The 21,864-nt window shown below is 40.0% G+C and overlaps 1 long non-coding RNA gene across 2 annotated transcripts; it reads left to right on the forward strand.

The window, feature by feature from the left end:
• The first annotated feature begins 467 nt into the window (after positions 1 to 467).
• LOC145505583 (uncharacterized) lies at positions 468 to 20,391 on the forward strand. 2 transcript variants are annotated; one of them, XR_014053125.1, is made up of 5 exons: positions 468 to 553; positions 11,630 to 11,756; positions 12,941 to 13,062; positions 13,221 to 13,557; positions 18,597 to 20,391. It is a non-coding gene; the product is annotated as an uncharacterized LOC145505583 (long non-coding RNA). The 2 variants fall into 2 exon arrangements; XR_014053126.1 differs by lacking the exons at positions 12,941 to 13,062; positions 13,221 to 13,557 and adding an exon at positions 16,150 to 16,239 and having other exon boundaries at positions 482 to 553.
• The last annotated feature ends 1,473 nt before the right edge of the window (positions 20,392 to 21,864 follow it).

Consider the following 21,864-nt stretch of genomic DNA (forward strand, 5'->3'; position numbering starts at 1 on the left):
TCTTAGAAACTAATGATTATACTCAAATTCTGGCTAATACTCACTATTTACCTGCTTTAAAAAAAATTATTTATCCTTGATTGCACTAGGTCTTTGTTGCTGCATGCGGGCTTTCTCCAGTTTCTACAAGCGGGGGCTCCTCTTTGTTGCAGTGCACTGGCTTTTCATTGAGGTGGCTTCTTTGGTGAAGAGCACAGGCTCCAGGTACATGGGCTTCAGTAGTTGTGCCTTTTAAGTTTAGTTGCACTATGGAATCTTCCTGGACTAGGGATTGAACCTGTGTCCCTGCATTGGCAGAGAGATTCTTATCCACTGCGCTACCATGGAAGTCCTCTTTTAAACAAAACAAAACAAACAAACGAACAAAAAAACATACAAGTCTTGACAAAACTTTCAACAGCAGAACCACAGAAACTTCTCCTTCTTTTCCCACAGAAACCATTAGCACATGGTTCCAAAATCTCCCTGGGCAACAAGAACTAGTTCTGGGTTGCTCTCTGTCTTCTCTGAGTGTGGATTAAATGATCCTGTGACACGACAGCAGTCATCTCAGGTGAGTCTCTCATTTAGGTCAATGTAGCAAACATGCCTGCAAACAATGAATTCCAAGTTGTTACCTTTGCTTGAAATCTGTGCATTTTATAGGTCAGCTGAATATTTCTTTTTAAGTCGGTGTACCTGAAAGTAATAAATACAGTCCTTCCTGAAAGCAGAGGGTTGGGATGAGAGGACATTTTGAAGCATAGCACATTTGCCAAGTTTGGAGTTAAAGAAAAGAAAGTGGAAGTTCAGCCCTCAGTGTACACACTTCTGCTGGAGGAGTTAGATAGAGAAGATTCTTCTCAGATTGGCACACTTTATCTTTACTCCACTTGGAATGCCCTTCCTCCATTTCCTCATTTGATGACTTGAAACAACCTCTGAAATGTCAGACTCCTTTAGGTAGCTTTTCTTAGCTTCCCTTCCCACCTACTCTCATCTAGATCTGGTGCCCTACCTTTGTGTGCCTGTCACCTCCTGTGTGTATGTCTGTCATGGCGTTCCCCGTGGCATATTTTCTTGTCTTTTATTTCTGTCTCCCTGACACAATGGCTGACACATGAAGCGATAAATTCATTTATACTGAAGTCATTTAATTGTGTACTTTTGATGAATTTGTAATCATCTTGCTCCCTTTGCTATGTCTAGCAACTATTTTATATCAATCACTATGCTAGCAACTAGGAGCATACAGATAAACAAAACATAGGAGGTCCTGACACTTGTAAAGTGTGTATTCAGGTAGGGGAGACTGACAAAGAGGAAAACAGTAGAAGAAAAGTAAATAAGGTAGCCACGATTTGTAATTACTATGTCACGAAGGGAATAAACAAGAGACAGACAGAGGCTGTTGGGTGAAGGTACTCTGGGTAAAATGAGTAACAAGCCTCTCCCAGTTGGTGATGCAGGGGCAAAGTACGGAGGCAAATGCTTCAGGCAGAGGAAACGGCAAGAGGAGGAGCTCAGTTAAATGTGGATGGAGTAGAATGAGCCAGGCATCCTGGAAAGACATAGGAGTGGGATCACTCAGAGATGTCGCTGATAGTTAAGAGTTCGGAAGGGAGGACTTGGGAGATGAGTGAGGAAGTGCTGCAGGAGCATCATCAGTGAAGGGGATGCTACTGTCTTGGAGTCATGCAAGGGCAGTAAAGACGGAAGAATGTGGGCCTGAGATTATATGTTAAAGATAAAAATTGGTCATGTTTTTGATAATTTAGATGAGAATGATGAAGGAAAGAAAGGAATCAAGGATGCCTCTTACTGAAATAATGGATTGCTGTGTACTGATCTGGTAAGATTTGGAAGGAGAAAGAAACAGGCTCAAGATCCTACTGTCCAGCATAGGGAACTGTATTAATATCCTGTGATAAACCATAATGGAAAAGAATATGAAAAAAGAGTGTACATGTATATATAACTGAATCACTTTGCTGTACAACAAAAATTAGCATGACATTGTAAATCAGCCTCTGGTCACCTAATCTATGACAAAGAAGGCAAGAATATACAATGTTGAAAAGAAAGTCTCTTCAACAAGTGGTATTGGAAAAACTGGACAGCTAAATATAAAAGAATGAAATTAGAACATTCCCTAATATTGTGCACAAAAACAAACCCAAAATGGATTAATGACCAAGTGTGAGCCCAGACACCATAAAAGTCTTAGAGGAACATGTAGACAGAACACTCTGTGACACTCAAGCAAGATCTTTCTTGATTCACCTCCTAGAGTATTGAAAATAAAAACAAAAATAAACAAAAGGGACCAAACTAAACTTAAAAGTTTTTGTATAGCAAAGGAAACCATAAACAAAATGAAAAAAACAAACTTCCGAATGGGGGGAAATATTTGCAAATGAAGCAACCAATAAGGGATTAATCTCCAAAATATACAAACAGTTCATGTAACTCTCTCTCTGTATATATATATGTGTGTGTGTGTGTGTGTGTGTATGTGTGTATATTATATATATATATATATATATAATCTGGTCAAAAATGAGTAGAAGATTTAAATAGATATTTCTCCAAAGAAGACTACAGATGGCCAACAAATACATGAAAATATGCTCAACATCACTATTAGAGAAATGCAAATCAAAACTACAATGAGATACCACTTCACACTGGTCAGAATTGCCATTATTAAAAATCTACAAACAATAAATGCTGGAGAGTATGTTGAGAAAAGGGAACCCTCCTACACTGTTTGTGGGAATGTAAATTGGTTGGTTCAGTCACTATGGAGGACAATATGAAGGTTCCTCAAAAAACTAAAAATAGAACTCTCATATGACCCAGGAACCCCGCTTCTGGGCACATATACAGGGAGGAAACCATGATTCAAAAATGGCACATGCACCCCAATGTTCACTGAAGCACTGTTTACAACAGCCAGGACATGGAAGCAACCTAGATGTCCATCAACAGAGGAATGGGTAAAGAAGATGCAGTCCATATACACAATGGAATACTACTCAGCCATGAAAATGAATGAAGTAGTGCCATTTAAAGAGACATGGATAGACTTAGAGACTCTCATACAGAATGAAGTAAGTCATAAAGAGAAAAGCAAACATCATATAATATTGCTTATATATGGAGTCTAGAAAAATGTACAGATGAACTTATTTGCAAAGCAGAAATAGAGACAGATGGAGAGAACAAATGAATGGATACCAAGGTGGAAAAGAGAGGGGTGGTATGAACTGGGAGATTGGGATTGAGATATATACACTACTATATAAAATAGATAACTAATGAGGACGACAGAGGATGAGATGGTTGGATGGCATCACCAACTCAATGGACATGAGTTTGAGCAAGCTCCAGGGGATATTGAAGGACAGGGAAGCCTGGGATGCTGCAGTCCATGAGGTCACAAAGAGTTGGACATGACTGAGAGACTGAACAACAATAATGAGGACCTACTATGTAGCACAGGAAACTCTATTCAGTGCTCTATGATGACCTAAATGGGAAGGAACTCCAAAAAAAGAAGGATATCTGTATACATATAAATTAATCACTTTTCTCTGTGGCAGAAAGTGACACTATTGTGCCGGAGTCCTGCTCCAGCTGGTCCAGGGGTACCCAAGGGATGAACGGTGTTGGCGAAAAGAAAGAAAGGAAAGAAAGAAAGACACAGAGTCTTTTGAAGGTTCAGAGATGAAGATTCTTTATTGCTCTAAGTTTCTACTTATATAGCACATGTTTTAGGTCAGTAACCTTTGTAATGATTCTTTTGCAATATTTTCCTATTCAGATGATTTATCTCTTGATTCTAAGATGTAAATGTTCTTTCCTGGTCTTTTGTTACATTTCGGTTACATTTTTACCCCGAAACCTATTCTTATTTTACTAAAAAAAATGATCCATGATGTCATAAATCATATTGTTCTATCTACTTCAGCGAACACAGTGTCTTGCTTCAGGGAATAAGCACTATAGCGGGGTCTAAGGTCAAGAGTCTCATAGTACAGCCATTGTCTGTGGGGGTCTGTTTACCATCTACCCACATATCACAAGACTATTTGTGGCAAAAACAAATCTTTTACAGTCTACCCTGGAACCACCTGCAATATGACTCACATATTTCCTTTTGTCTGTGTTCAGGTTCTGGGGGGGCACAAATATCTCTAGCGTCCCAATCTTTATGAGAAAAGGCAATTGGATTAGTTTCTGTAATTTTTCTTAATACATGATCCAAGTTTTCAGTCATCAATAATAATCTCCTCATGAGGCCAAATCACAATAGGCTTAGGGCTTCTTTTTTAAATGAGCATGGCCTTACTCCCTGGCTGAGTGTTAGGGACCCATCAGCCAGGGGCCTCAGTAGGTTTAATCATTTTGGGAATATTTCTTTGGGACAGAGGATCATTTTTCTTTTCCCTAAACTCCTGTGAAATCACTACAGAAGCCCCTTTAAATCCTGCCAACAAGGAAAGAAACACAGCTAACTACCACAAAGGCATAGAAACAGGAAGGAGCGAAGGTTCCAATCCTGGAGAGAAACCGCATTGCAGTTTCTTCTTGAGTGGTGCCATGACTTTGTCATCCGGCAGTAGATCCAGAACAGCTCCCAACACTATTGTAAAGCAAGTAAATACCAATAAAACTTTTAAAAAATGTAAATCAACTATATTTCAATAAAAAAAAAAAAAACAAGCTCAAGAGGAAGATAAGTGTTCTATTTACACTTGAGATGTGTGTAAATTTTCCAAGAGAAGGCTAGTAGGTAAAAGAAGCAGGCAGTTGGATATGAGTTTTAAGCTCAGAAGAGCTCAAAGACTTCACACGTAAATTTAAGAGGCCTCCGCATAAAGACCTTGCATAGATCTGTGGAAATTGATGAGGCTATTTAGAGAAGAAAATGTAGAGAGAAGAGCAAAGAGGGCTCAGACAAGTTCTTTGGACTTCCTCAATTTGGCATTTGAGTAAAGGAGGAACCATTTGAAGAAACTGAGGAGAAACAGCCAGTAAAAGAGAAAGTGCTTTTAGGAAGCAAAACAGAAGTGTTTCAAGGAAGAGGAAATACCATTGCTGAGAAGTTCAGTAGGATGACTGAGAAATGTCCACTGAACTTTTTACAACATGGAGGTCATGGGTACTTTGGCAAGCACAGTTTAACTGAGAGGTGAGAGCTGAATTTAGATTTCAGTAGCACAAATTTGAGTGAGAATTCAGGAATTGAGGCAGTGTGTGTCCAGAATCACACTTTTCAAGAAGTTTGGCTATAAAAGAGCTCTGAGAGATGGACAAGGAGTTACGGAGAGGTGTGGATCAGTGAAGGATTACTGTTATATTCTTAAGGAGAGATCATGATTATGTTTTTTATGCCAATGAAGATAATCCAGGAGAGAGGGAGAAGTCGGAGGTTCTGAACAGAAAAGAAAATGTTAAGGCTTGATGTCTTCTATGATTTAAGAAACTATGGCACCCAGTACCGAAGGGGAAAGATGGGCTTCAAGAGGGAAGAAGGATGTGATGAAGGTCAGTGAATAGGTGGGTTCGTAGGTAAGAAGATGTGGGGCTTTACCTCCAGTGGCTTCTATTTTTCTCACTGAAGAATGAGGTGAAACCTCATTCTTGAGCAATGAGTGAACAAGTGCTTGCACCTATTCTGTTTCTCATGGCATGAAACTAATTTTGCCAGTTCTTAAGATAGTCAAGGTCCTCTCTGGTGGCTCAGTGGTAAAAAATCTGCCTACAATGCAGGAGATGCAGAAGACATGGGTTCGATCCCTGGGTTGGGAAGATCCACAGTGTTGGGACCAGCCGACGAGTCAACGTAGGCACAAACGCAGGATTCCTCGGCTGAGAAAGAAACAGACACAAACACAGCGCGACACAGACACAGACACAGCGGGGGTTGAGAGGATCACTGCAACCTGTAATGCCAGTGATGCTTGTTTATTTTCACACACAGAATTTTATACCCTTATACCAGGAAATTCTTATACAACACAATCATCAAAAATCACCTAAGCAACATGCACCAAAAATTACCTAAGTAACATAAAGCTATCAATCAAGATCCCATGATTATCTTATGATTCTGTATCTTAGGACTCAGGTATCACCTAGGCAACATAAAGCCATCAATTAAGATCTCATGACTCTGTATCTCAGGACTCAGGTCGTATCTCAGGACTCAGGTCATAAAAGCCATTTGTCCTGCGTCAGATGCGCTCCAGGGGCTGCAAGAAGTTTCCTTAGTAAACAATAAGAGGTGGCGGGACAGAGAGCTATGTCTGGACTTGACCCTTGAGTTAACAAGGCAGCTCCCAAAGCAATCCTGCTTGTTGTCAGGTTGCCCTGGACTTAACCCTTGAGTTAACAAGGCAGTTCCCAAGGCACATCCTGCTTGTTGTCAGGTTGCCCCCCACACACAGGAGGAGGGTATGGCAACCCACTCCAATATTCTTGCCAGAAACATCCCAGGGACAGAGAAGCCTGGTGGGCTACAGTCCATAGGGTCACAAAGAGTCAGACACAACTGAAGCAACTAAGCACCCAAGAGACTCAACTAGAATTGGCAATATTTCATAGAAACCTGGAAGGTCGCTGCTCTTAGGCTTTTTACCTCTTTTTTTGGCAGGGACAGATTCCTCTTCATCTATGCTTTTTCTTTTCTGAAGTTAGTTTGTGTGGTAGTTAATGGTTTTTTGATGAGATTCAAAATTCTCTGTCAATCATTGCCCTTCAATCATGCTGCGGTGGTGAAGGCTGGCCAGGACACCTGGCTGCGTGTGGTGGGAAGAACTGATTGTCATAGTTTCTAGATGGGGCTTCTTAAAGGCTTTGGAGGAGACAGGTGTATGAGAAAAAGAAAGCATTTGTGCAGGAGAAATGAAAAATGAAAATAATAAAAAGGAAAGATTAAGTTTTGCCATGTGCTGCACATACTTAACACTCATATCTATCTTCCACAAAACATTTAATAAAATTTGTGCTGCTTGTCAAAATTGACACTGCTACTTCCTGGGCTCAGTGTGGAGTAACAACAGAGGCTACCCAAGGGGTAGTCCATGCACATTTGGGTTACATTAATTCTTTATTGTGAAATAAATTATTCATAGCCAAGGATGTATATAGAATATATGAACAGTTTAAAATGTATAATTACAATCATAAAATAAACACTCAAGTTCCAACTAGCCAACTTAAAAAGAGAACATTGCCAGCTCCTCTGAAGATGCTTGGGTGAACCTCCTCAATAGTGAGAGATTAGTCGCTCAGTCGTTTCCTGCTTTTGCGACCCCATAGACTAGCCTGCCAAGCTCCTTTGTCCATGGGATTCTCCAGGCAAGAATATTGAAGTAGGTTGCCATTCCTTCTCCAGGGGATCTTCCTGACCCAAGAATCGAACCTGGGTCTCCTGCATACAGATACTTTACTGACTGAGCTATGAGGGAAGCCTCAATGGTATCCCTCTCCTACTTCCAGAGGTAACAAATCACCCCCTTAGTTTTCTTTATTGCTAGATAATAATATGTTGTTGTTGTTCAGTCGCTAAGTTGTGTCCAACTCTTTGTGACCTCATAGACTGCAGCACACCAGGCTCCCCTGTCTTTCACTGTTTCTCGAAGTTTGCACAAATTCATATCCATTGAGTCAGTGACACCATCCAACCATGTCATCCTCTATCATCCCCTAGCTTCATTTATTTTTAAACTATATGGAAACACATTCTTTTGTGTTGCTTTGGTTCCATCATCATTGTACTTTTTGAGATTTATCCATGTCCTTAGAGGTACAACAGTTTATTTATGTCCATAGATGTGTAGTGCTCCATGATATAGAAATACCATGATTTATTAATACATCCTGCATTTGACAACATGTGATTTGTTTCCAGGTTTTTCTGTTATAACCAGTGCTGCTAGAATATTCTTATATCTCATGGTGCAAGAGTTTTTAGATTATATTAGGAATAAGATTGCAGAATCATAGGTTATATCCCTCGTCAATCTCATCAGGGTATACTTTTTTGCTTTCCAAAGTGATTCTTATCAATTTTATGTTGTCTTTTCAACAAAGACAATAAGGATTATATTCAATATGAATAATAACAGAGATTTTGCAAACCTGGAGGCAATGGTATTAGTTGGTCCTCTCTGTAGAGATAGCCACAGTGCAGGAAATGGGTAGACACTCAGGCCGGTGAAATGGTGGTAGTACATGTTCGTTTGTTTCATTTCTTTCTTCCCTAAACTTCATTCTCAGACAGGAATATCTTTTAACACATGGATGTGGTTAGGAGTCTCCTAGGAGGCTGAGAATGTCAGAAAACAGGAGATTCAAAGTTCGAGGCAGAAAAAGAAGGGGACATTGCCTTGCACACATATTTGAGGATCTGGAATGTCCAACAAGCTGTGAAGGGGTAGGGGTTGTTGTGCAAACATTTTTGTCAGAAATTTTGGCCCCAGAGTTGAAATGCTTTTTGCAGCTAGGAATTCCCATGGTCACGTTGGATGCATTAGTGAGAATTGCAAGTTTTTCTAATCTTTCATCCCCAAAGGATATGGAAATGCCAGTATCATCCTGCCTGAAATTCTGGTATCCTGACACTAAGGTCTCTTTGTCCTGTGTTTCCTGGAGTAAGAGTACCTGGTACCCACACACCTTTCTCTCTGCATCCTCTTCCCTTCTAGGAGATCAGCCATTAACCAATCACATTAGAAAAACAACCTTGAATCCTCTCAAGATCCCTGAAAATTAGATATTGTTCCAACTTTAGAGATGAGAAAACTGAGGCTCAGAGAGGTGAGTAACTCACCCCAAATTAGGTCACTTCTAAGTGGTAGACTAGAAAGCTGAAGCCACACCTGTTTAACTGCATCTGTGTTTTTCCTCCCTGTTCTTTCCCTGTTCTTCTGTTCTCTGTCTTGTCCTCTATAACCATATGGTCCTGAACAAATGTCTTCTCCTGCCTGAGCTTTAGATTGAAAATTAGCAGTTCGCATAGGTTTAATGAACATTTATTAAAAAATGAAAATCACCCTATGGACATCTCACATTCTAGTGAGAGCAATGTTCTGAGCCGGCAAAAGATCTTTCTCCCTCTATCTTACTACTGGTCTTGTTGCTACTATTTTTATAAGTGTCTTCTAAATCTACTCTCACAGCCTGTGGCTAACCATGTGAGTTTAGCTTGTTCTACAGCTGGTGTGTGCCTACATTTAGGTAGGTCTTGACTATAAAGCTTGCTCCAGTGTGTTTTTGGTTGTCTGTTATTTTGATTTCATCCTATTTTGTCAACCAAGAACATGTTTCCCCCCATAAAAGTGAGTTTTTAGTGGAGGCCTTCTTCAGATCTGCTGTTACAAGCTCACACACACCTTAGCGCTCGTATCTGTCTCAGGAAAGCAGTCAGGCTTGGCGGCACAATGGGTACGCCCATCAATACCCAAGGAAACCTGCTATTGCAGCCTCCCAGGTTCATTACTTCTCTAGTGACACCTCACCCTGCTAACAGGGGATCAGAAGCAGAGACGAGGTGTAATTCCAATGTGGGAAATATTCAAATCAGCCTCTATCTTGGTGTGGCTTGGGGAGACCCAGTCCCTACCACCTAGGAAGCTAACTGATTCAGGCCTTTCTCCTCCGGAACAGCCAACTTGCTGCCTTGCGTAATGGTCCACCTCACCTGTTTCTCTCTTACTCCCCTGGTTGGAGGGAAAGATGCTGGTTCTCCAGGGTAGCCCTCATCCACTGGGAATGTGAAGACCATGATCGGAGGAGTTGTTCTCTATGACCCCAGCGTGTGTGCTGTGTGTGTGTGTGTGCTTAGTTGTGTTCAACTCTTTGCAGCCCCATGGATTGTAGCCTACTAGGCTCCTCTGTCCATGAAATTTTCCAGGCAGGAATATGAGAATGGGTTTCCACTTCCTACTCCAGGGGATTTTCCTGACCCAGGGATCGAACCTGAATCTCTTGGGTCCCCTGCATTGGCAGGTAGATTCTTTACCACTGCATCATCTGGGAAGCCCCCTCTGTGACCCCAAATACCACCAAAACAATTAATTGAGATAAAAAGATATTCTAAACTCTTCTAATAATGGTCATGCACATGAAGAACAATGTTAGGGACCTCAGGTTCTGGTTCCTTTTTGCAGTTGGTTGCCCTGTAATCCTGTGTCCTCTACTTGAAAACTGGGTAGAGAATCTCAAAAAATCATCAACATTACTGAGAATAGCAATGGATGAGAGACTAGAAGTTTTTCATAGTCTAGAACAGTAGCTGTCAAACTTATCTGTAGGTCAGATAATAACTATTTTAAGTTTTGTGGTCCTTTCTGTCTCTGTGGAATAGGAAGCTCTGTGTGGATTTACAATCTTTAAATGTATAAAAATCATTCTTAGCTCGGTAGCCTTACAAAAATGGACCACAGACTGGATTTGGCCTGTAGTTTGCTAACTGCAGTCCTATAAGCTCATCTGCAATTTTAGAGCAGCTGGATATTAGAGAAAAATCTTCTAGAGACTTAATATGGTATATTTTGAGAGGAAGCAATGAGCAGAAATGTCAGGCTCAAGCATGACTAATTAGAAAATAATCTGGAGAACAAAATGGACAAAGGAGAGTAAAGGTAAGAAAGAACAGAAATTGTGAGGCAATTATTTAAGGGAATTAGGGATGTGGAAAAGAGGCAAGGATGGGGATGAGGATTGAATGGAGTATCTTGAACAAAGTAGAGAGTCTGGGAAAAGTGTGAAAATGAGGCAGATTTTCTCCTAAGTATGTGCATGCATGTATGCATGCTCAGTCACTTCAGTCATTTCTGACTCTTTGTGACCCTATGGGCTGTAGCCTCCTAGGCTCCTCTGTTCATGGGATTCTCCAGGCAAGAATATTGGGGTCAGTTGCCATGTCCTTCTCCAGGGGATCTTCTCAACCCAGGGATCAAACCTGCGTCTCCTGCATCTCCTATGCTGCGGGTGGATTCTTTACTGCTGAGCCACCAGGGAAGCCCCTCCTAAACATAGTTCCTGGCAAATACACACAAGTCCTGCTGTGTAGCAGTCTGGATTTGCATGGGGATATGAGGAGGAATTTACTCCCATCTGTGGCTTATCACTACATGCATGCGTGCTCAGTCACTTCAGTCATGTCTGACTGTTTGTGACCCTATGGTCTGTAGCTCACCAGGCTCCTCTGTCCATGGGATTCTCCAGGCAAGTATATTGGGTGGGTTGCCATTTCCTCCTCCAAGGGATCTTCTCAACCCAGGGATTGAACCTGCATCCCCTGCATCTCCTGCATTTCAGGCAGATACATTCCACTGAGCTACCAGGGAAGCCTGGTTTATCACTTTGGTCCTCTTTTAACGGTATGTGTCAGGTCACAGGTCTTCACTTGCTTTCCTGCCACCATCCAACACTGTTATTTTAGTGCTTGTTGAATCAGCTTTCATGACTGAAAAATAAAAAGGAAGGAAAGGGTGCATTACTGCCCTGGGATGTAGGTTGGCAAGGGTGATTGGGAAGAATGCAATATTGTGGAACATCTTCTGTGGATTGAGAAGTGAGTGCAATAATATCAATCATGGCACTTTAACCAAAATACAAACATGTTTTCCCACAGATAATTGACCATGAGAGGAAACTCAAGATGGACAAAGAGGACAATCAGAATATTAATGTAGAGGTAATACATGTCAAAGAGAAAATAAGAAAATGGATCTCAACTGTTTGACTAGGTTGAAAAACAGGTAAACAGGCCAATTTCTGCTGGGAGATAATTTGAAAGGCTGAGACCTTTTAATACCCAAGAAATATTGAACATCACAATATTTGCACAATATATTGAACATCTAAAACAGGCCCATTTTCTCAGAATGATGGAAGAACCCTGAACTAGGAATCAGAATGTCTTGAGTTTAGCTTTTAGTCTGCTTGGTAATTTGAAATCCATGTAATCTGTGTGATTGAGCTTTTCCGAGTCTCGTTTCCTCATCAATAAAATGGAGATGGTATGTTTTTCCTTTTCCATACTGTTATTTTGACTTATACATGCATATTAAATGGCTTTGTAAAGCATTAGGAACTATGATAATGATGAAGATTTTATTAGTTTTAGTATTTTATTATTATTTATTACTATTTTATTAATGAGTTGGCATTACTAATAGAGCAGGCTGGGTATTATGATTAGGGGTTTCCAAAAGACTAGCTGCCTGTCAAATTTTGCCTAAATTGAACTGTAATAGTATGATTAAATCATTTCATGAGGTCCAAACTTTCTACAGTCCTTAGGTTATGAAAATAAGAAATATTAAAAAAAATACAATTACATTAAAGATGAAATTTCATTCAATTGTGTACCTCTTAGCACTTGATTAGCTGGCCATCCTAGCAATGTCTTGAGAGAATGGAACAGAATTGCCAAAGAGCTTTGGGTCACCACAAAAGTACTGAATGAATGCCTGTCTGAGCATCAGAGGTGGGCAAGGCATTAAGGAAGAGAGGGGTGGTCTTTTGCAGTTGTCTTCACAATTTAGACTCAGGATAGTTTATTCTGCCCCTATCTAGGGATTTTGAGAGATGGCAGCCCGTGATCTTTTTTCCTTTGAATTCCTTCCCAGTGCCATCTTTTCCCCTAAGCAAGTATTCTCAATACAGGATCCTGGGTAACCTTCCTAGAGTTCTTATGGTCTGGATAGCTAATGTCCCACAAAGAATGCATGCTTCCTTTCCAGGAGGCTTATATCCTGTAACCTATATTCTAGGAGTCTTCCAGGAGACTTTCCAAACTGCCTTGTATCTAGGTAGGGCTGGGTGCCAATGGCAGGTTGTATGGATGTGATGTGTGTCATGTACAGGCTGAGCTAGTTAAGAAGCAAGTGCTTTCTCCACTCTCTTTTTTTCTTGTCTGCTTACTGAAAATTGATACCAGTGGTAATACTGGAAATCAAGTCTTGAGGATGGAACTGCCACTAAAATGGAAGAAAACTGGGCATCTGAGTCACAGCTTGAAGGAGAGCTGCCCTATCAGGAACACCTACATCATACTGGAATGTGAGCAAATAATCCACTGGGACTTTTGGGTGTTCTGGTATTACCTGGATTAATACAGCTGTTGATATAGCAAACCTGCCCAGACTATTCTGTTCTCTACAAACTGTGATCAGCTAGCCTTTTCGCTTGATATTTAGCCCTTTTCCTTTCTTCACTAGGTCCTTTCTACCCTTCCTGCTGAAAGGTTGTTGCTGAGCTGTGAAAGACACTGGGATTCTTGCCTCCAGAGGAAAGGAATTCAATCCAGGGCCAGTGACAAGACTTGATCACTCAGAGCTTTTGTGTGATAAAGTTTTATTAAAGTATAAAAGAGAGAGACAAAGCTTCTGACATAGACACCAGAAGGGGCAGGAAGAGTGTCCCCCTGCTAGCCTTTAGCAGTATATCATATACCTATCAGCAAGCTGCTAATTCGAGAAAGGAAATGTCTCAAAACTCAGAGTGGTACCAGGCCCCTCACCCACAACATGCATTTTGAGATAACATTGGCACAAGGTGAGCCATCCTGAGCCATAAAACGATTGACATGTATCTTGAAGAAAGGCAGGTTTCCAAGTAAATATATAGTTTCATTAAGAAACAGAGTAGGAGAACAGTGTATGAGTAAAACAAACTGGTTTGTTGAGCCCTTATTGGTTCTGAGTCTTAAGCAGAACCAACTTGAAGAAAGAGTTTAGGGCAACTACATAGCTCATTAACATAGCTTAAGAAAAACATTTCCATAAGAAAAACGCATTGGTTAGCTCAAGGTTTGAGAAAAGTTAAGTTCAGGTGGAACCAGGTGTCATCATGACAACACAGAATTTTAAAAGAAACCTCCTTTTAATTTTGTATAGAGAAGGGAAAAAATCTGACACTTGTAGTTTGTTTCCTCCTGCCACTTAAGGGAGAGAGAAAAAATGTTTGATGCTTGCAGCCTATTTCCTCCATTTGGAGACCCCAGGCCTTCTTGCCTGATACCTTCTCACCGCCATCATCTTCAGATGAATAATGACATCAGCAAAGAGCGAGAACAGAACAGTGGTTATTTCATTCATGCATGCATGCATTCATTCATTTGTTTGTTTTTTCTCTGCCTGAACTCAAATGCATGGTAGTAGCCCAGGTGTTGGATTGTAGCCAAGAACAGATGTTTACAGGCTATTACCTTAAACTCTTGTGTTGGATATAAAAAAGATATAAATAGTAAAGACCATAAGTTTCAATGGCATGGTTTTAAATTGGGAGTCTGGAAGAAGGGTGCTTTCTCACCACTTCACATCCATGGAATTTGTTTCATTTTTATTTCTTCTCATGTGGCAGAGTGTACTTGAAATGTAAGATTCATCAGTGGAGCACCCTGTGGTCATTATTGGGTTTATAAAGCCAGCATAGGGAGATCAGAGAGTTGTTGAACACCTGAAACCATGTTGTGAGCCTGGAACCCAAGTTTAAATACTTGGATATCAGAGAAACTGAGAGCCCATGTGTTGAAGGAGGATAAAGTTACACACGCAGAGCAAGTAAACAAAAACCTAGAAAACAGAAACAAAAAAGGAGGTTACAAAATCACACCAAACTCGTGTCTGAGATCTCATAATTTTCCCACTTATACAGATTGTGCTCACAGGTACACCTGCAATTTGATCAAGTACAGTCTATACTTAAAACAGTTGTCCTAACCTGCTATTTTAGTAATGATGTTGGGTATAACTGTGGTTTCTAAACAAGAAGATTATTCCACAGTCACTTAAGGATCAAGTGTCTTAACTGGAATGAAACCGTGATTGCTCACTTTATAATTTCTATCACCAGTTTATACAGCCAGTATAGAATATCACTGGCCTTGAATAATCCTTTAACTTTCCAAGAGCCAAATACCTGGCTCTGGAGGAAGAGATTCTTATGATGTGCTGGAGTTTGAACCAGGCTCTGTTGTTTGAATCCTGACTCTGCCACTCATTTTCTCTATGACTCTAAGTGAGTTACAGAAACCTCTCTTTGCCTCATTTCCCTCATTAGTAAAATGAGGATAATCATATGACCTATCACTGGTTGTCAGAGGGATTAAATGGACCAAGAGGAGTAAGTCATTAGAACAGTGTCTGCTAAGTAAGCATCAGTTTTTGCTATTGTTTTCCTGTTGTGGGTTAAGTGCATTTCCTCCTGTTTGAGCTTTTGTTGGACTGGAATGCGGCTGATTCTGCCTGCAGACTCAGGTTCTTTCGGCCTTATTTGGAGGATCCTCACAACACTAGTGTCCTTTTCCTTCCAAGTCAGAGCTCATTCCAATCTTCTTTTTTTCTTTTCTTGATTGTGCTGGGTCTTTGTTGTTGTGTGCATGCTTTCTCTAGTTGTGGTGTGCAGCCTTTTCATTGTAGTGGCTTCTCTTTCTGTGAAGCACAGGTTCTAGGCACACGTGCTTCAGTAGTTGCAGCATGCGGGCTCAGTAGTTGTGGCTCTCTGCCTCCAGGGTGCATCTTCTCTCTTGAGCTGTTACTTTCTCCCTTCATCTTTTCCCCACTGATTCTCTCTGTTGTCCCTGTGGTCACGTCCTCTTCCCTGGCAATTCTACCCGTGGCAGCCCTGTCTTTCAGATCTGGCTCAAGAGTTCTAACAATGAAGGGTTTTCTTTTACATTGGTATATGGGTACTAAATCTGGAGGAGGGCATGGCAACCCACTCTAGTATTCTTGCCTGGAGAATCCCAATAGACAGAGGAGCCTGGTGGGCTATAGTCCATGGGGTCACAAAGAGTCGGACACGACTGAGCAACTAAGCACAGGATGTGAGTACTAAATACCTAACATTTTTCAATGCCAGCTTTGTGGCAGGAGAGGACAGTTTAGTTCAGGATTAAAAGACTGGCCAATAGCTGTGATAATGATGCAGGTGATCAGAAAGACAGAGAGAGGCAGCAGATCAAGATGCTCCAGGATGCTTGTGCAAGACAAGTCGCATGGATCCTGTCTGCTCAACTAAAACCTGTAACCAGTTAACCAAATTGCATGTCTAATAGATCACATATAACTGTACACCAAAAGGAAATATTTCAAATGTCTTTTGCACACAAGACTCTGGCTCACAGAGTCCATCTTTTGGTGACAGGTTTTCTAAGGACAAAAAGAACTCAAGTTGTCGGGACGGGCCGACGAGTCAATGTAGGCACAAACACGGGATTCCTCGGCTGAGAAATAAGTAGGTACAGACACAGCGGGGTTGAGAGGATCACTGCAGTCAGTGATGATTGTTTATTTTACACACAGATTTTTATACCCTTATACCAGGAAATTCTTATACAATACATTCTTTGCACCAAAGATCACGTAAGGAACATAAAGCAATCAATCAAGATCTTAAGACTTTGTTTCTCAAAACTCAGGTCGTATCTCAGGACTCAGGTCACAAAAGCCATTTGTCCTGCGTCAGATGCGCTCCAGGGGCTGCAAGATGTTTCCTTAAGGTTAATGATTAATAAGGGGTGGCGGGACAGAGAGCTATGTCTGGAATTAGACCCTTGAGCCAACAAGGCAGCTCCCAAAGCAGATCCTGTTTGTTCTCAGGCTGCCCCCCACATCAAGTGAATCCTAAATTTCACTCAGTATTTTTATTGTTGATGTTGTATTTTTGAAATTATCATATGTGTGTTGTAGAATCAAGCAAATAAGCAGGGAATTCCCTGGCAGTCCAGTAGTTAGGACTGTGTACTTTCATTGGCGAGAGCCTGGTTTGATCCCATCTCTGGTTGGGGAACTAAAATCCCACAAGCTGCGTGGTATGGCCAAAAAAGAAAAAGAAAAAAAAAAACAAAACAAGCAAAACTGTTGATATTAGGATCCAAGTTTTTCAGTGTCTGAGAAAGGACAAAAAATAGAAACGAAGAAGGTAATGGAGAAAACCCTATAATATCTAATCTAAGTTGAAAATATCAATAAGAGCACAAGGTTATATATGATTTATACATAGTCTATATAAAATATAGCATGTGTTGTATACAATATAATCTGTGTGAAATTAACAGACGCTTGCTCCTTGGAAGAAAAGCTATGACAAACTTAGACAGTGTATGAAAAAGCAAAGACATCACTTTGATGCTTTTGAAATATGGTGCTGGAGAAGACTCTTGAGAGTCCCTTGGACATCAAGGAGATCAAACCAGTCCATACTAAAGGAAATCAACCCTGAATATTCACTGGAAGGGCTGATGCTGAAGCTCTAAAACTTTGGCCACCTGATGTGAACAGCCAGTTCATTGGAAAAGACCCTGATGCTGAGAAAGACTGAGGGCATGAGGAGAAGGGGATGACAGAGGATGAGATGGTTGGATGACATCTCAATGGACATGAGTTTGAGAAAACTCCAGAAGATACTGCAGGACAGGAAAGCCTGACGTGCCGCAGTCCATGGGTTGCAAAGAATTGGACTCGACTGAGGGACTGAGCAATAACAACAGCAATTTATATTTATCTGTGTATAATCTATAAGTCTATTATATATCTATGTCTATATACGTGTGTGTGGAGAAAAAGACAGCGAGAGAACAAAAATTTGAGAATATGCTTTATTCAACAAAAGAGCTTAGAAACCGACATACTCCAGTAGTAATGAGCACACCTGACATTCAAGTATTGTTTTCTAAAATACAATTTTCACTAGAAAGAACCAAGGCTCCTTAGAGAAATGACAAGATCTAGCTTTGAAGCAGCAGAAATTTAAAGTGAGGTTAAGATTTTTTATACCATCAGAATGGAAAGAAATGCCAAAGAATAATAGGGGTCTTGTTAAAAGGAAACAGCTCTCACTGGGCAAGTTTGGGACAATATTAGCCACAAAAGAATAATGCTTGTGATTGATTATATCAATCAAAATGTCTGAGTTTATAATGATACTCAAAGAAAGATAAAAGAGAAAAAAGAAAAAGGGGAAATAAAAGCTTATTTACTACAGTGGAGATTCTTAGGATACCAACTTCTTATTATGAAAATTAATAATTAAAAGGAAATAATTAAGCTTTACTCTGCATTAGTCTGGGTAGGTGGGTTATGCCACAACCTCAGAATCTTAGTGGCTTGATACAAGAGAGTTTATTTTTCATTTTCACTCTACATCTGTCTTGGGTTAGCAGGTGTTCTGATCCACATCTTCCTCACTTAGGGATGCAAAATGACAGAGACCCAATGATTTAGAATGCTACTGTGGCAGTGGAAAGGAATGTGCTAGAAAATACACCACATGTCTACTCATATTTTCATGACCCAAGCAAGTTATATGGTCATGTCCAAATTTAGGAGGATAGACAAGTCCAATCCCACAATGGCAGATTGTGTAAATTTTTTAGGAAATAGCTTTCTTCTTCCCTTTTCTCCAGAAACACAGTAAACTTCCTCCTTCTACTGATTTTGTGATTTGCTCCAACTGATGCCTTGTGGGCAGAAGTGATAGCACACTGGCCTGGAGCAGTGGCTTTACAAGGCATCTCATCCTTTGTCTCTTTAGCACTCAGGTCTTCCAAGAAGAGAAGAGCAGGCCCCCAGGAGCCATTGCTTCTTTTTCAGACTCCTGGTTTGAGAGACACACTACACTGACCTGGAGCCTGTAGCAAAGCCCAGAAGAGCTACAGCTGAGCCACAGACAAATCACAGACTCGTGAGTAAGAGATGTTTGTTGTTACAAGTCAGTAAGATCTGGGCTTGTTTGTTGCTGGAGCAAAAGCTGACTAATCCACCCATCATATACTCAGAAGGAAGATGAAAAGTGGAATATTGGTGGCTAGCCCAAATGACTACCACATTGCCTTTTAAAGTGAAGTGAGTACTCCAGATTGTCAACAAATAAATTTGGGAAGGAATGATACCACTAGACATCACCATTTTGCTATCCTGAAATAAGTAATTCCAGCAGTTATTATCAATGAATTTGGAACCATTAGGTGAAAGTTTATTAGGAAATAGAATATCTGGATGAGGCTAAGTAGCATCTTGTGGATTAGTTCCTGCTTGCATGGGGTTCAGTGTAGCTTTGGAGAAAGCTGGTGGAATCAAACTCTATGTCACTGATAGTGGACAGCTTGACATTGTGTGCTCCTGGTGTGATGCAGTTTGAAGCAACAGCACTGCCTTTGAAATATCCTTGCCTGAAATGTTTCATCTGTATTTAATCAAGACTTTAGTTTAGAGTTTCAATATGCAGGGAAGAGGAGACACAGGAGCATGTTAAATAATGTTGCAGGAGACAATGCATCAGGAATGTGGTAATTTTATAAGGTGATTGTTTTAATTTCTTCAAAATCCTCACATCACAGAGATTAAAAAACAGTATGTTTGTGTGGCTGTTCTGGTTTAAAAATGACAAAAGATATAAGACAAATGTAGTACATAAGCCTTGATTGGATTCTAGTTTCAAGAAAACACACTAGTTTAAAAAAAAAACAAAACTATAAAAGTTTCAAAAGTTTTTCTAGTTTCAAAAAACACTATAAAAGCATCTGTTGGTCATTTTGGGAAATTTGACCATGTGGCCTGGTAGTTGCATGATAACAGGATGTTTTTTTAATAATATTCCTAGATGATAAAAGTATTGAAGCTCTCTAGAAGACATTTTTCTTATAGGAAATGTATGCTGAAATATTTAATGGCTAAATATCAAAACCAGTTTCAAATAGTTTGACAATAAATTTATACAGATAAACAAATGCCAACATAATACTTATAATTCAAGCAAATTGTTAACATTTCTTGAATCTAAGTGGTGTATACAAGTGTTCATGATATTAATCTTTCAAATTTATATTGGAAGCATTCTGTATAAAATGTTTCATATCAAAAACCTGGGTGGTGGAATTTGAATCTGTGCTCAAAATGTCATTCCAATCCAGAAGTCTAGCAGGATAAATGTGACATCAATTTTTCTTTTTTTTTTTTAATTAATTTTTATTAGTGTATAGTTGATTTATAATGTATAGGTTTCAGGTGTACAGAAAAGTGAATCTAGTCTGTTTTAGATTCTCTTCTGATATAGGTCATTACAGAGTATTGATTAGAGTTCCCTGTGCTATATAGTAGGTTCTTATTAATTATCTATTGTATATACAGTAGTGTGTATACGTCAATCAATTTGTTTTCTTTTACTTGCTTTTGAGCCATTTTATTTCAGGCATCCTGATCCTGAATGGTTGTTCCTGACCTTCTGCATCCTCCATTTTTTTTTCCATTGTGCAAAAAGCGAGCTATCAATGGATTTAGGGAAAGAGATCAATAATCACACTTTACCTGAATTATGACCCATCTGGAGAAACTATATTTTACTGGATAACCAGTGCTTCTGATTGGAATAAACATTGCATATACAAAATGCATGAATTTCATGTGTTATTATTTTTCCTATGTTCCCACATCTTCTGCCTCATAAGATGAGGCTTTTCTCTTCTTCTTTATGGCTAAATGTCTCCTTTGCTCCAGAGCACATCCTTTGCCAATGCCTTCGGAATCCTGATCTGATCTGTTTATTCTGACTCTTTCATGCAACTTCTTTTGACATTTGGCCTTCAGCCTAACACACACACACACACACACACACACACACACACACATCTGTCACCTCCATATAAAGCATATTTTTCTGCTATCTACTAAGCCTCCTGAGATGTATTGATCTATTTCTGCTCTTCCTTTAACTGCAAAATTTCTAACTACCATCTATCCAAGCTATTGCCATTTCTAACCATTTATTCATTATTCTCATTCATTTCTGAAGCAACTCTTGCTGAAGTCACACAGAAAAAGCAACTTGAGAGTGGAACCCAGTTTTTCAATTGTCTGTACTCATCTGTATTTCTCTCTCTGCAATTTCTTAAAAAAAAAAAAAAAACTTAATACCTCTTCCATCTCTTCCATCTCAAGTTTTTTTTTTTTTTTTTTAATTTTCTCTGCAGTATCCAAGGGATGTAACATTTTCAGAAGCACACCTAGTGCCAAGTGGCTCTGGAAGACCTGAGGTGCACAGGCCTTTTCTAAGCAGGGTTGGTCACTTCACTGGACTCTTTTCTATCAAATCCAAGGCCACAGGGGTTCTATGAACTCAGGCCACTGTCTTCTTCCAGGCTCAATTTTCCTCTCTCCACTTTAAACCATTTGGGCTCTTGTGTGTTTTTCCTTTATGGCTTTTCTGTTGCCTCAAACCTGGGCTCCTTCTCAGTGTAGTTCTTCATACTGACTATCTGGAATGTTTTCTTAACTTTGATTTGAATTTATCTTGCTATCCTGTCTTTTGGGGTCTCTTTGTTTCAGATTCATGCATAACATCCTGAAGTCCACAGTTTTACCCTGCCATTGCATTTAGGTTCCCAGAATATCATGTGGGGCCGAGTATAATTGACACCCACCTTTTTGACTCAAAAGACATGAATTAGAACAAATTCTGGGAGATAGCAAAGGACAGAGGAGCCTGGTGTGCTGCAGTCCATGGGGTCACAAACTTAGCTGGACATGACTTAGCAACTGAACAACAACAACCTTTCTGATAAAAAGGGATCATGCACAACAGTAGTTTTGCCTAATAAATGTAGTTCTTTGGGCTACTGTGTCTGGTTGGTGGCTTTGTAGCCAATTCAAAGGTCAAGGATAGAGTTGCTTATCTTGTGCCTACAGACCTGACTTCTACAATCCTAGGAAGAAGATATGACTTCTAATTCAGCTTTGAATATCAATAAAGATACCGACACTGACATTTTGATGAGTGGCATTTCTGTCATCCTACCTGAAAGAGGAGACTGAAAAATGTTATAACACTGCAAAAGAAACTGGAGAGCAAACTATGCAGGATCCC

Source organism: Giraffa tippelskirchi, chromosome 5 (assembly GCF_054371585.1).
Source record: "Giraffa tippelskirchi isolate mGirTip1 chromosome 5, T2T-mGirTip1v1.2.pri, whole genome shotgun sequence".
In the NCBI taxonomy this organism is placed as follows: Eukaryota; Metazoa; Chordata; class Mammalia; order Artiodactyla; family Giraffidae; genus Giraffa; species Giraffa tippelskirchi.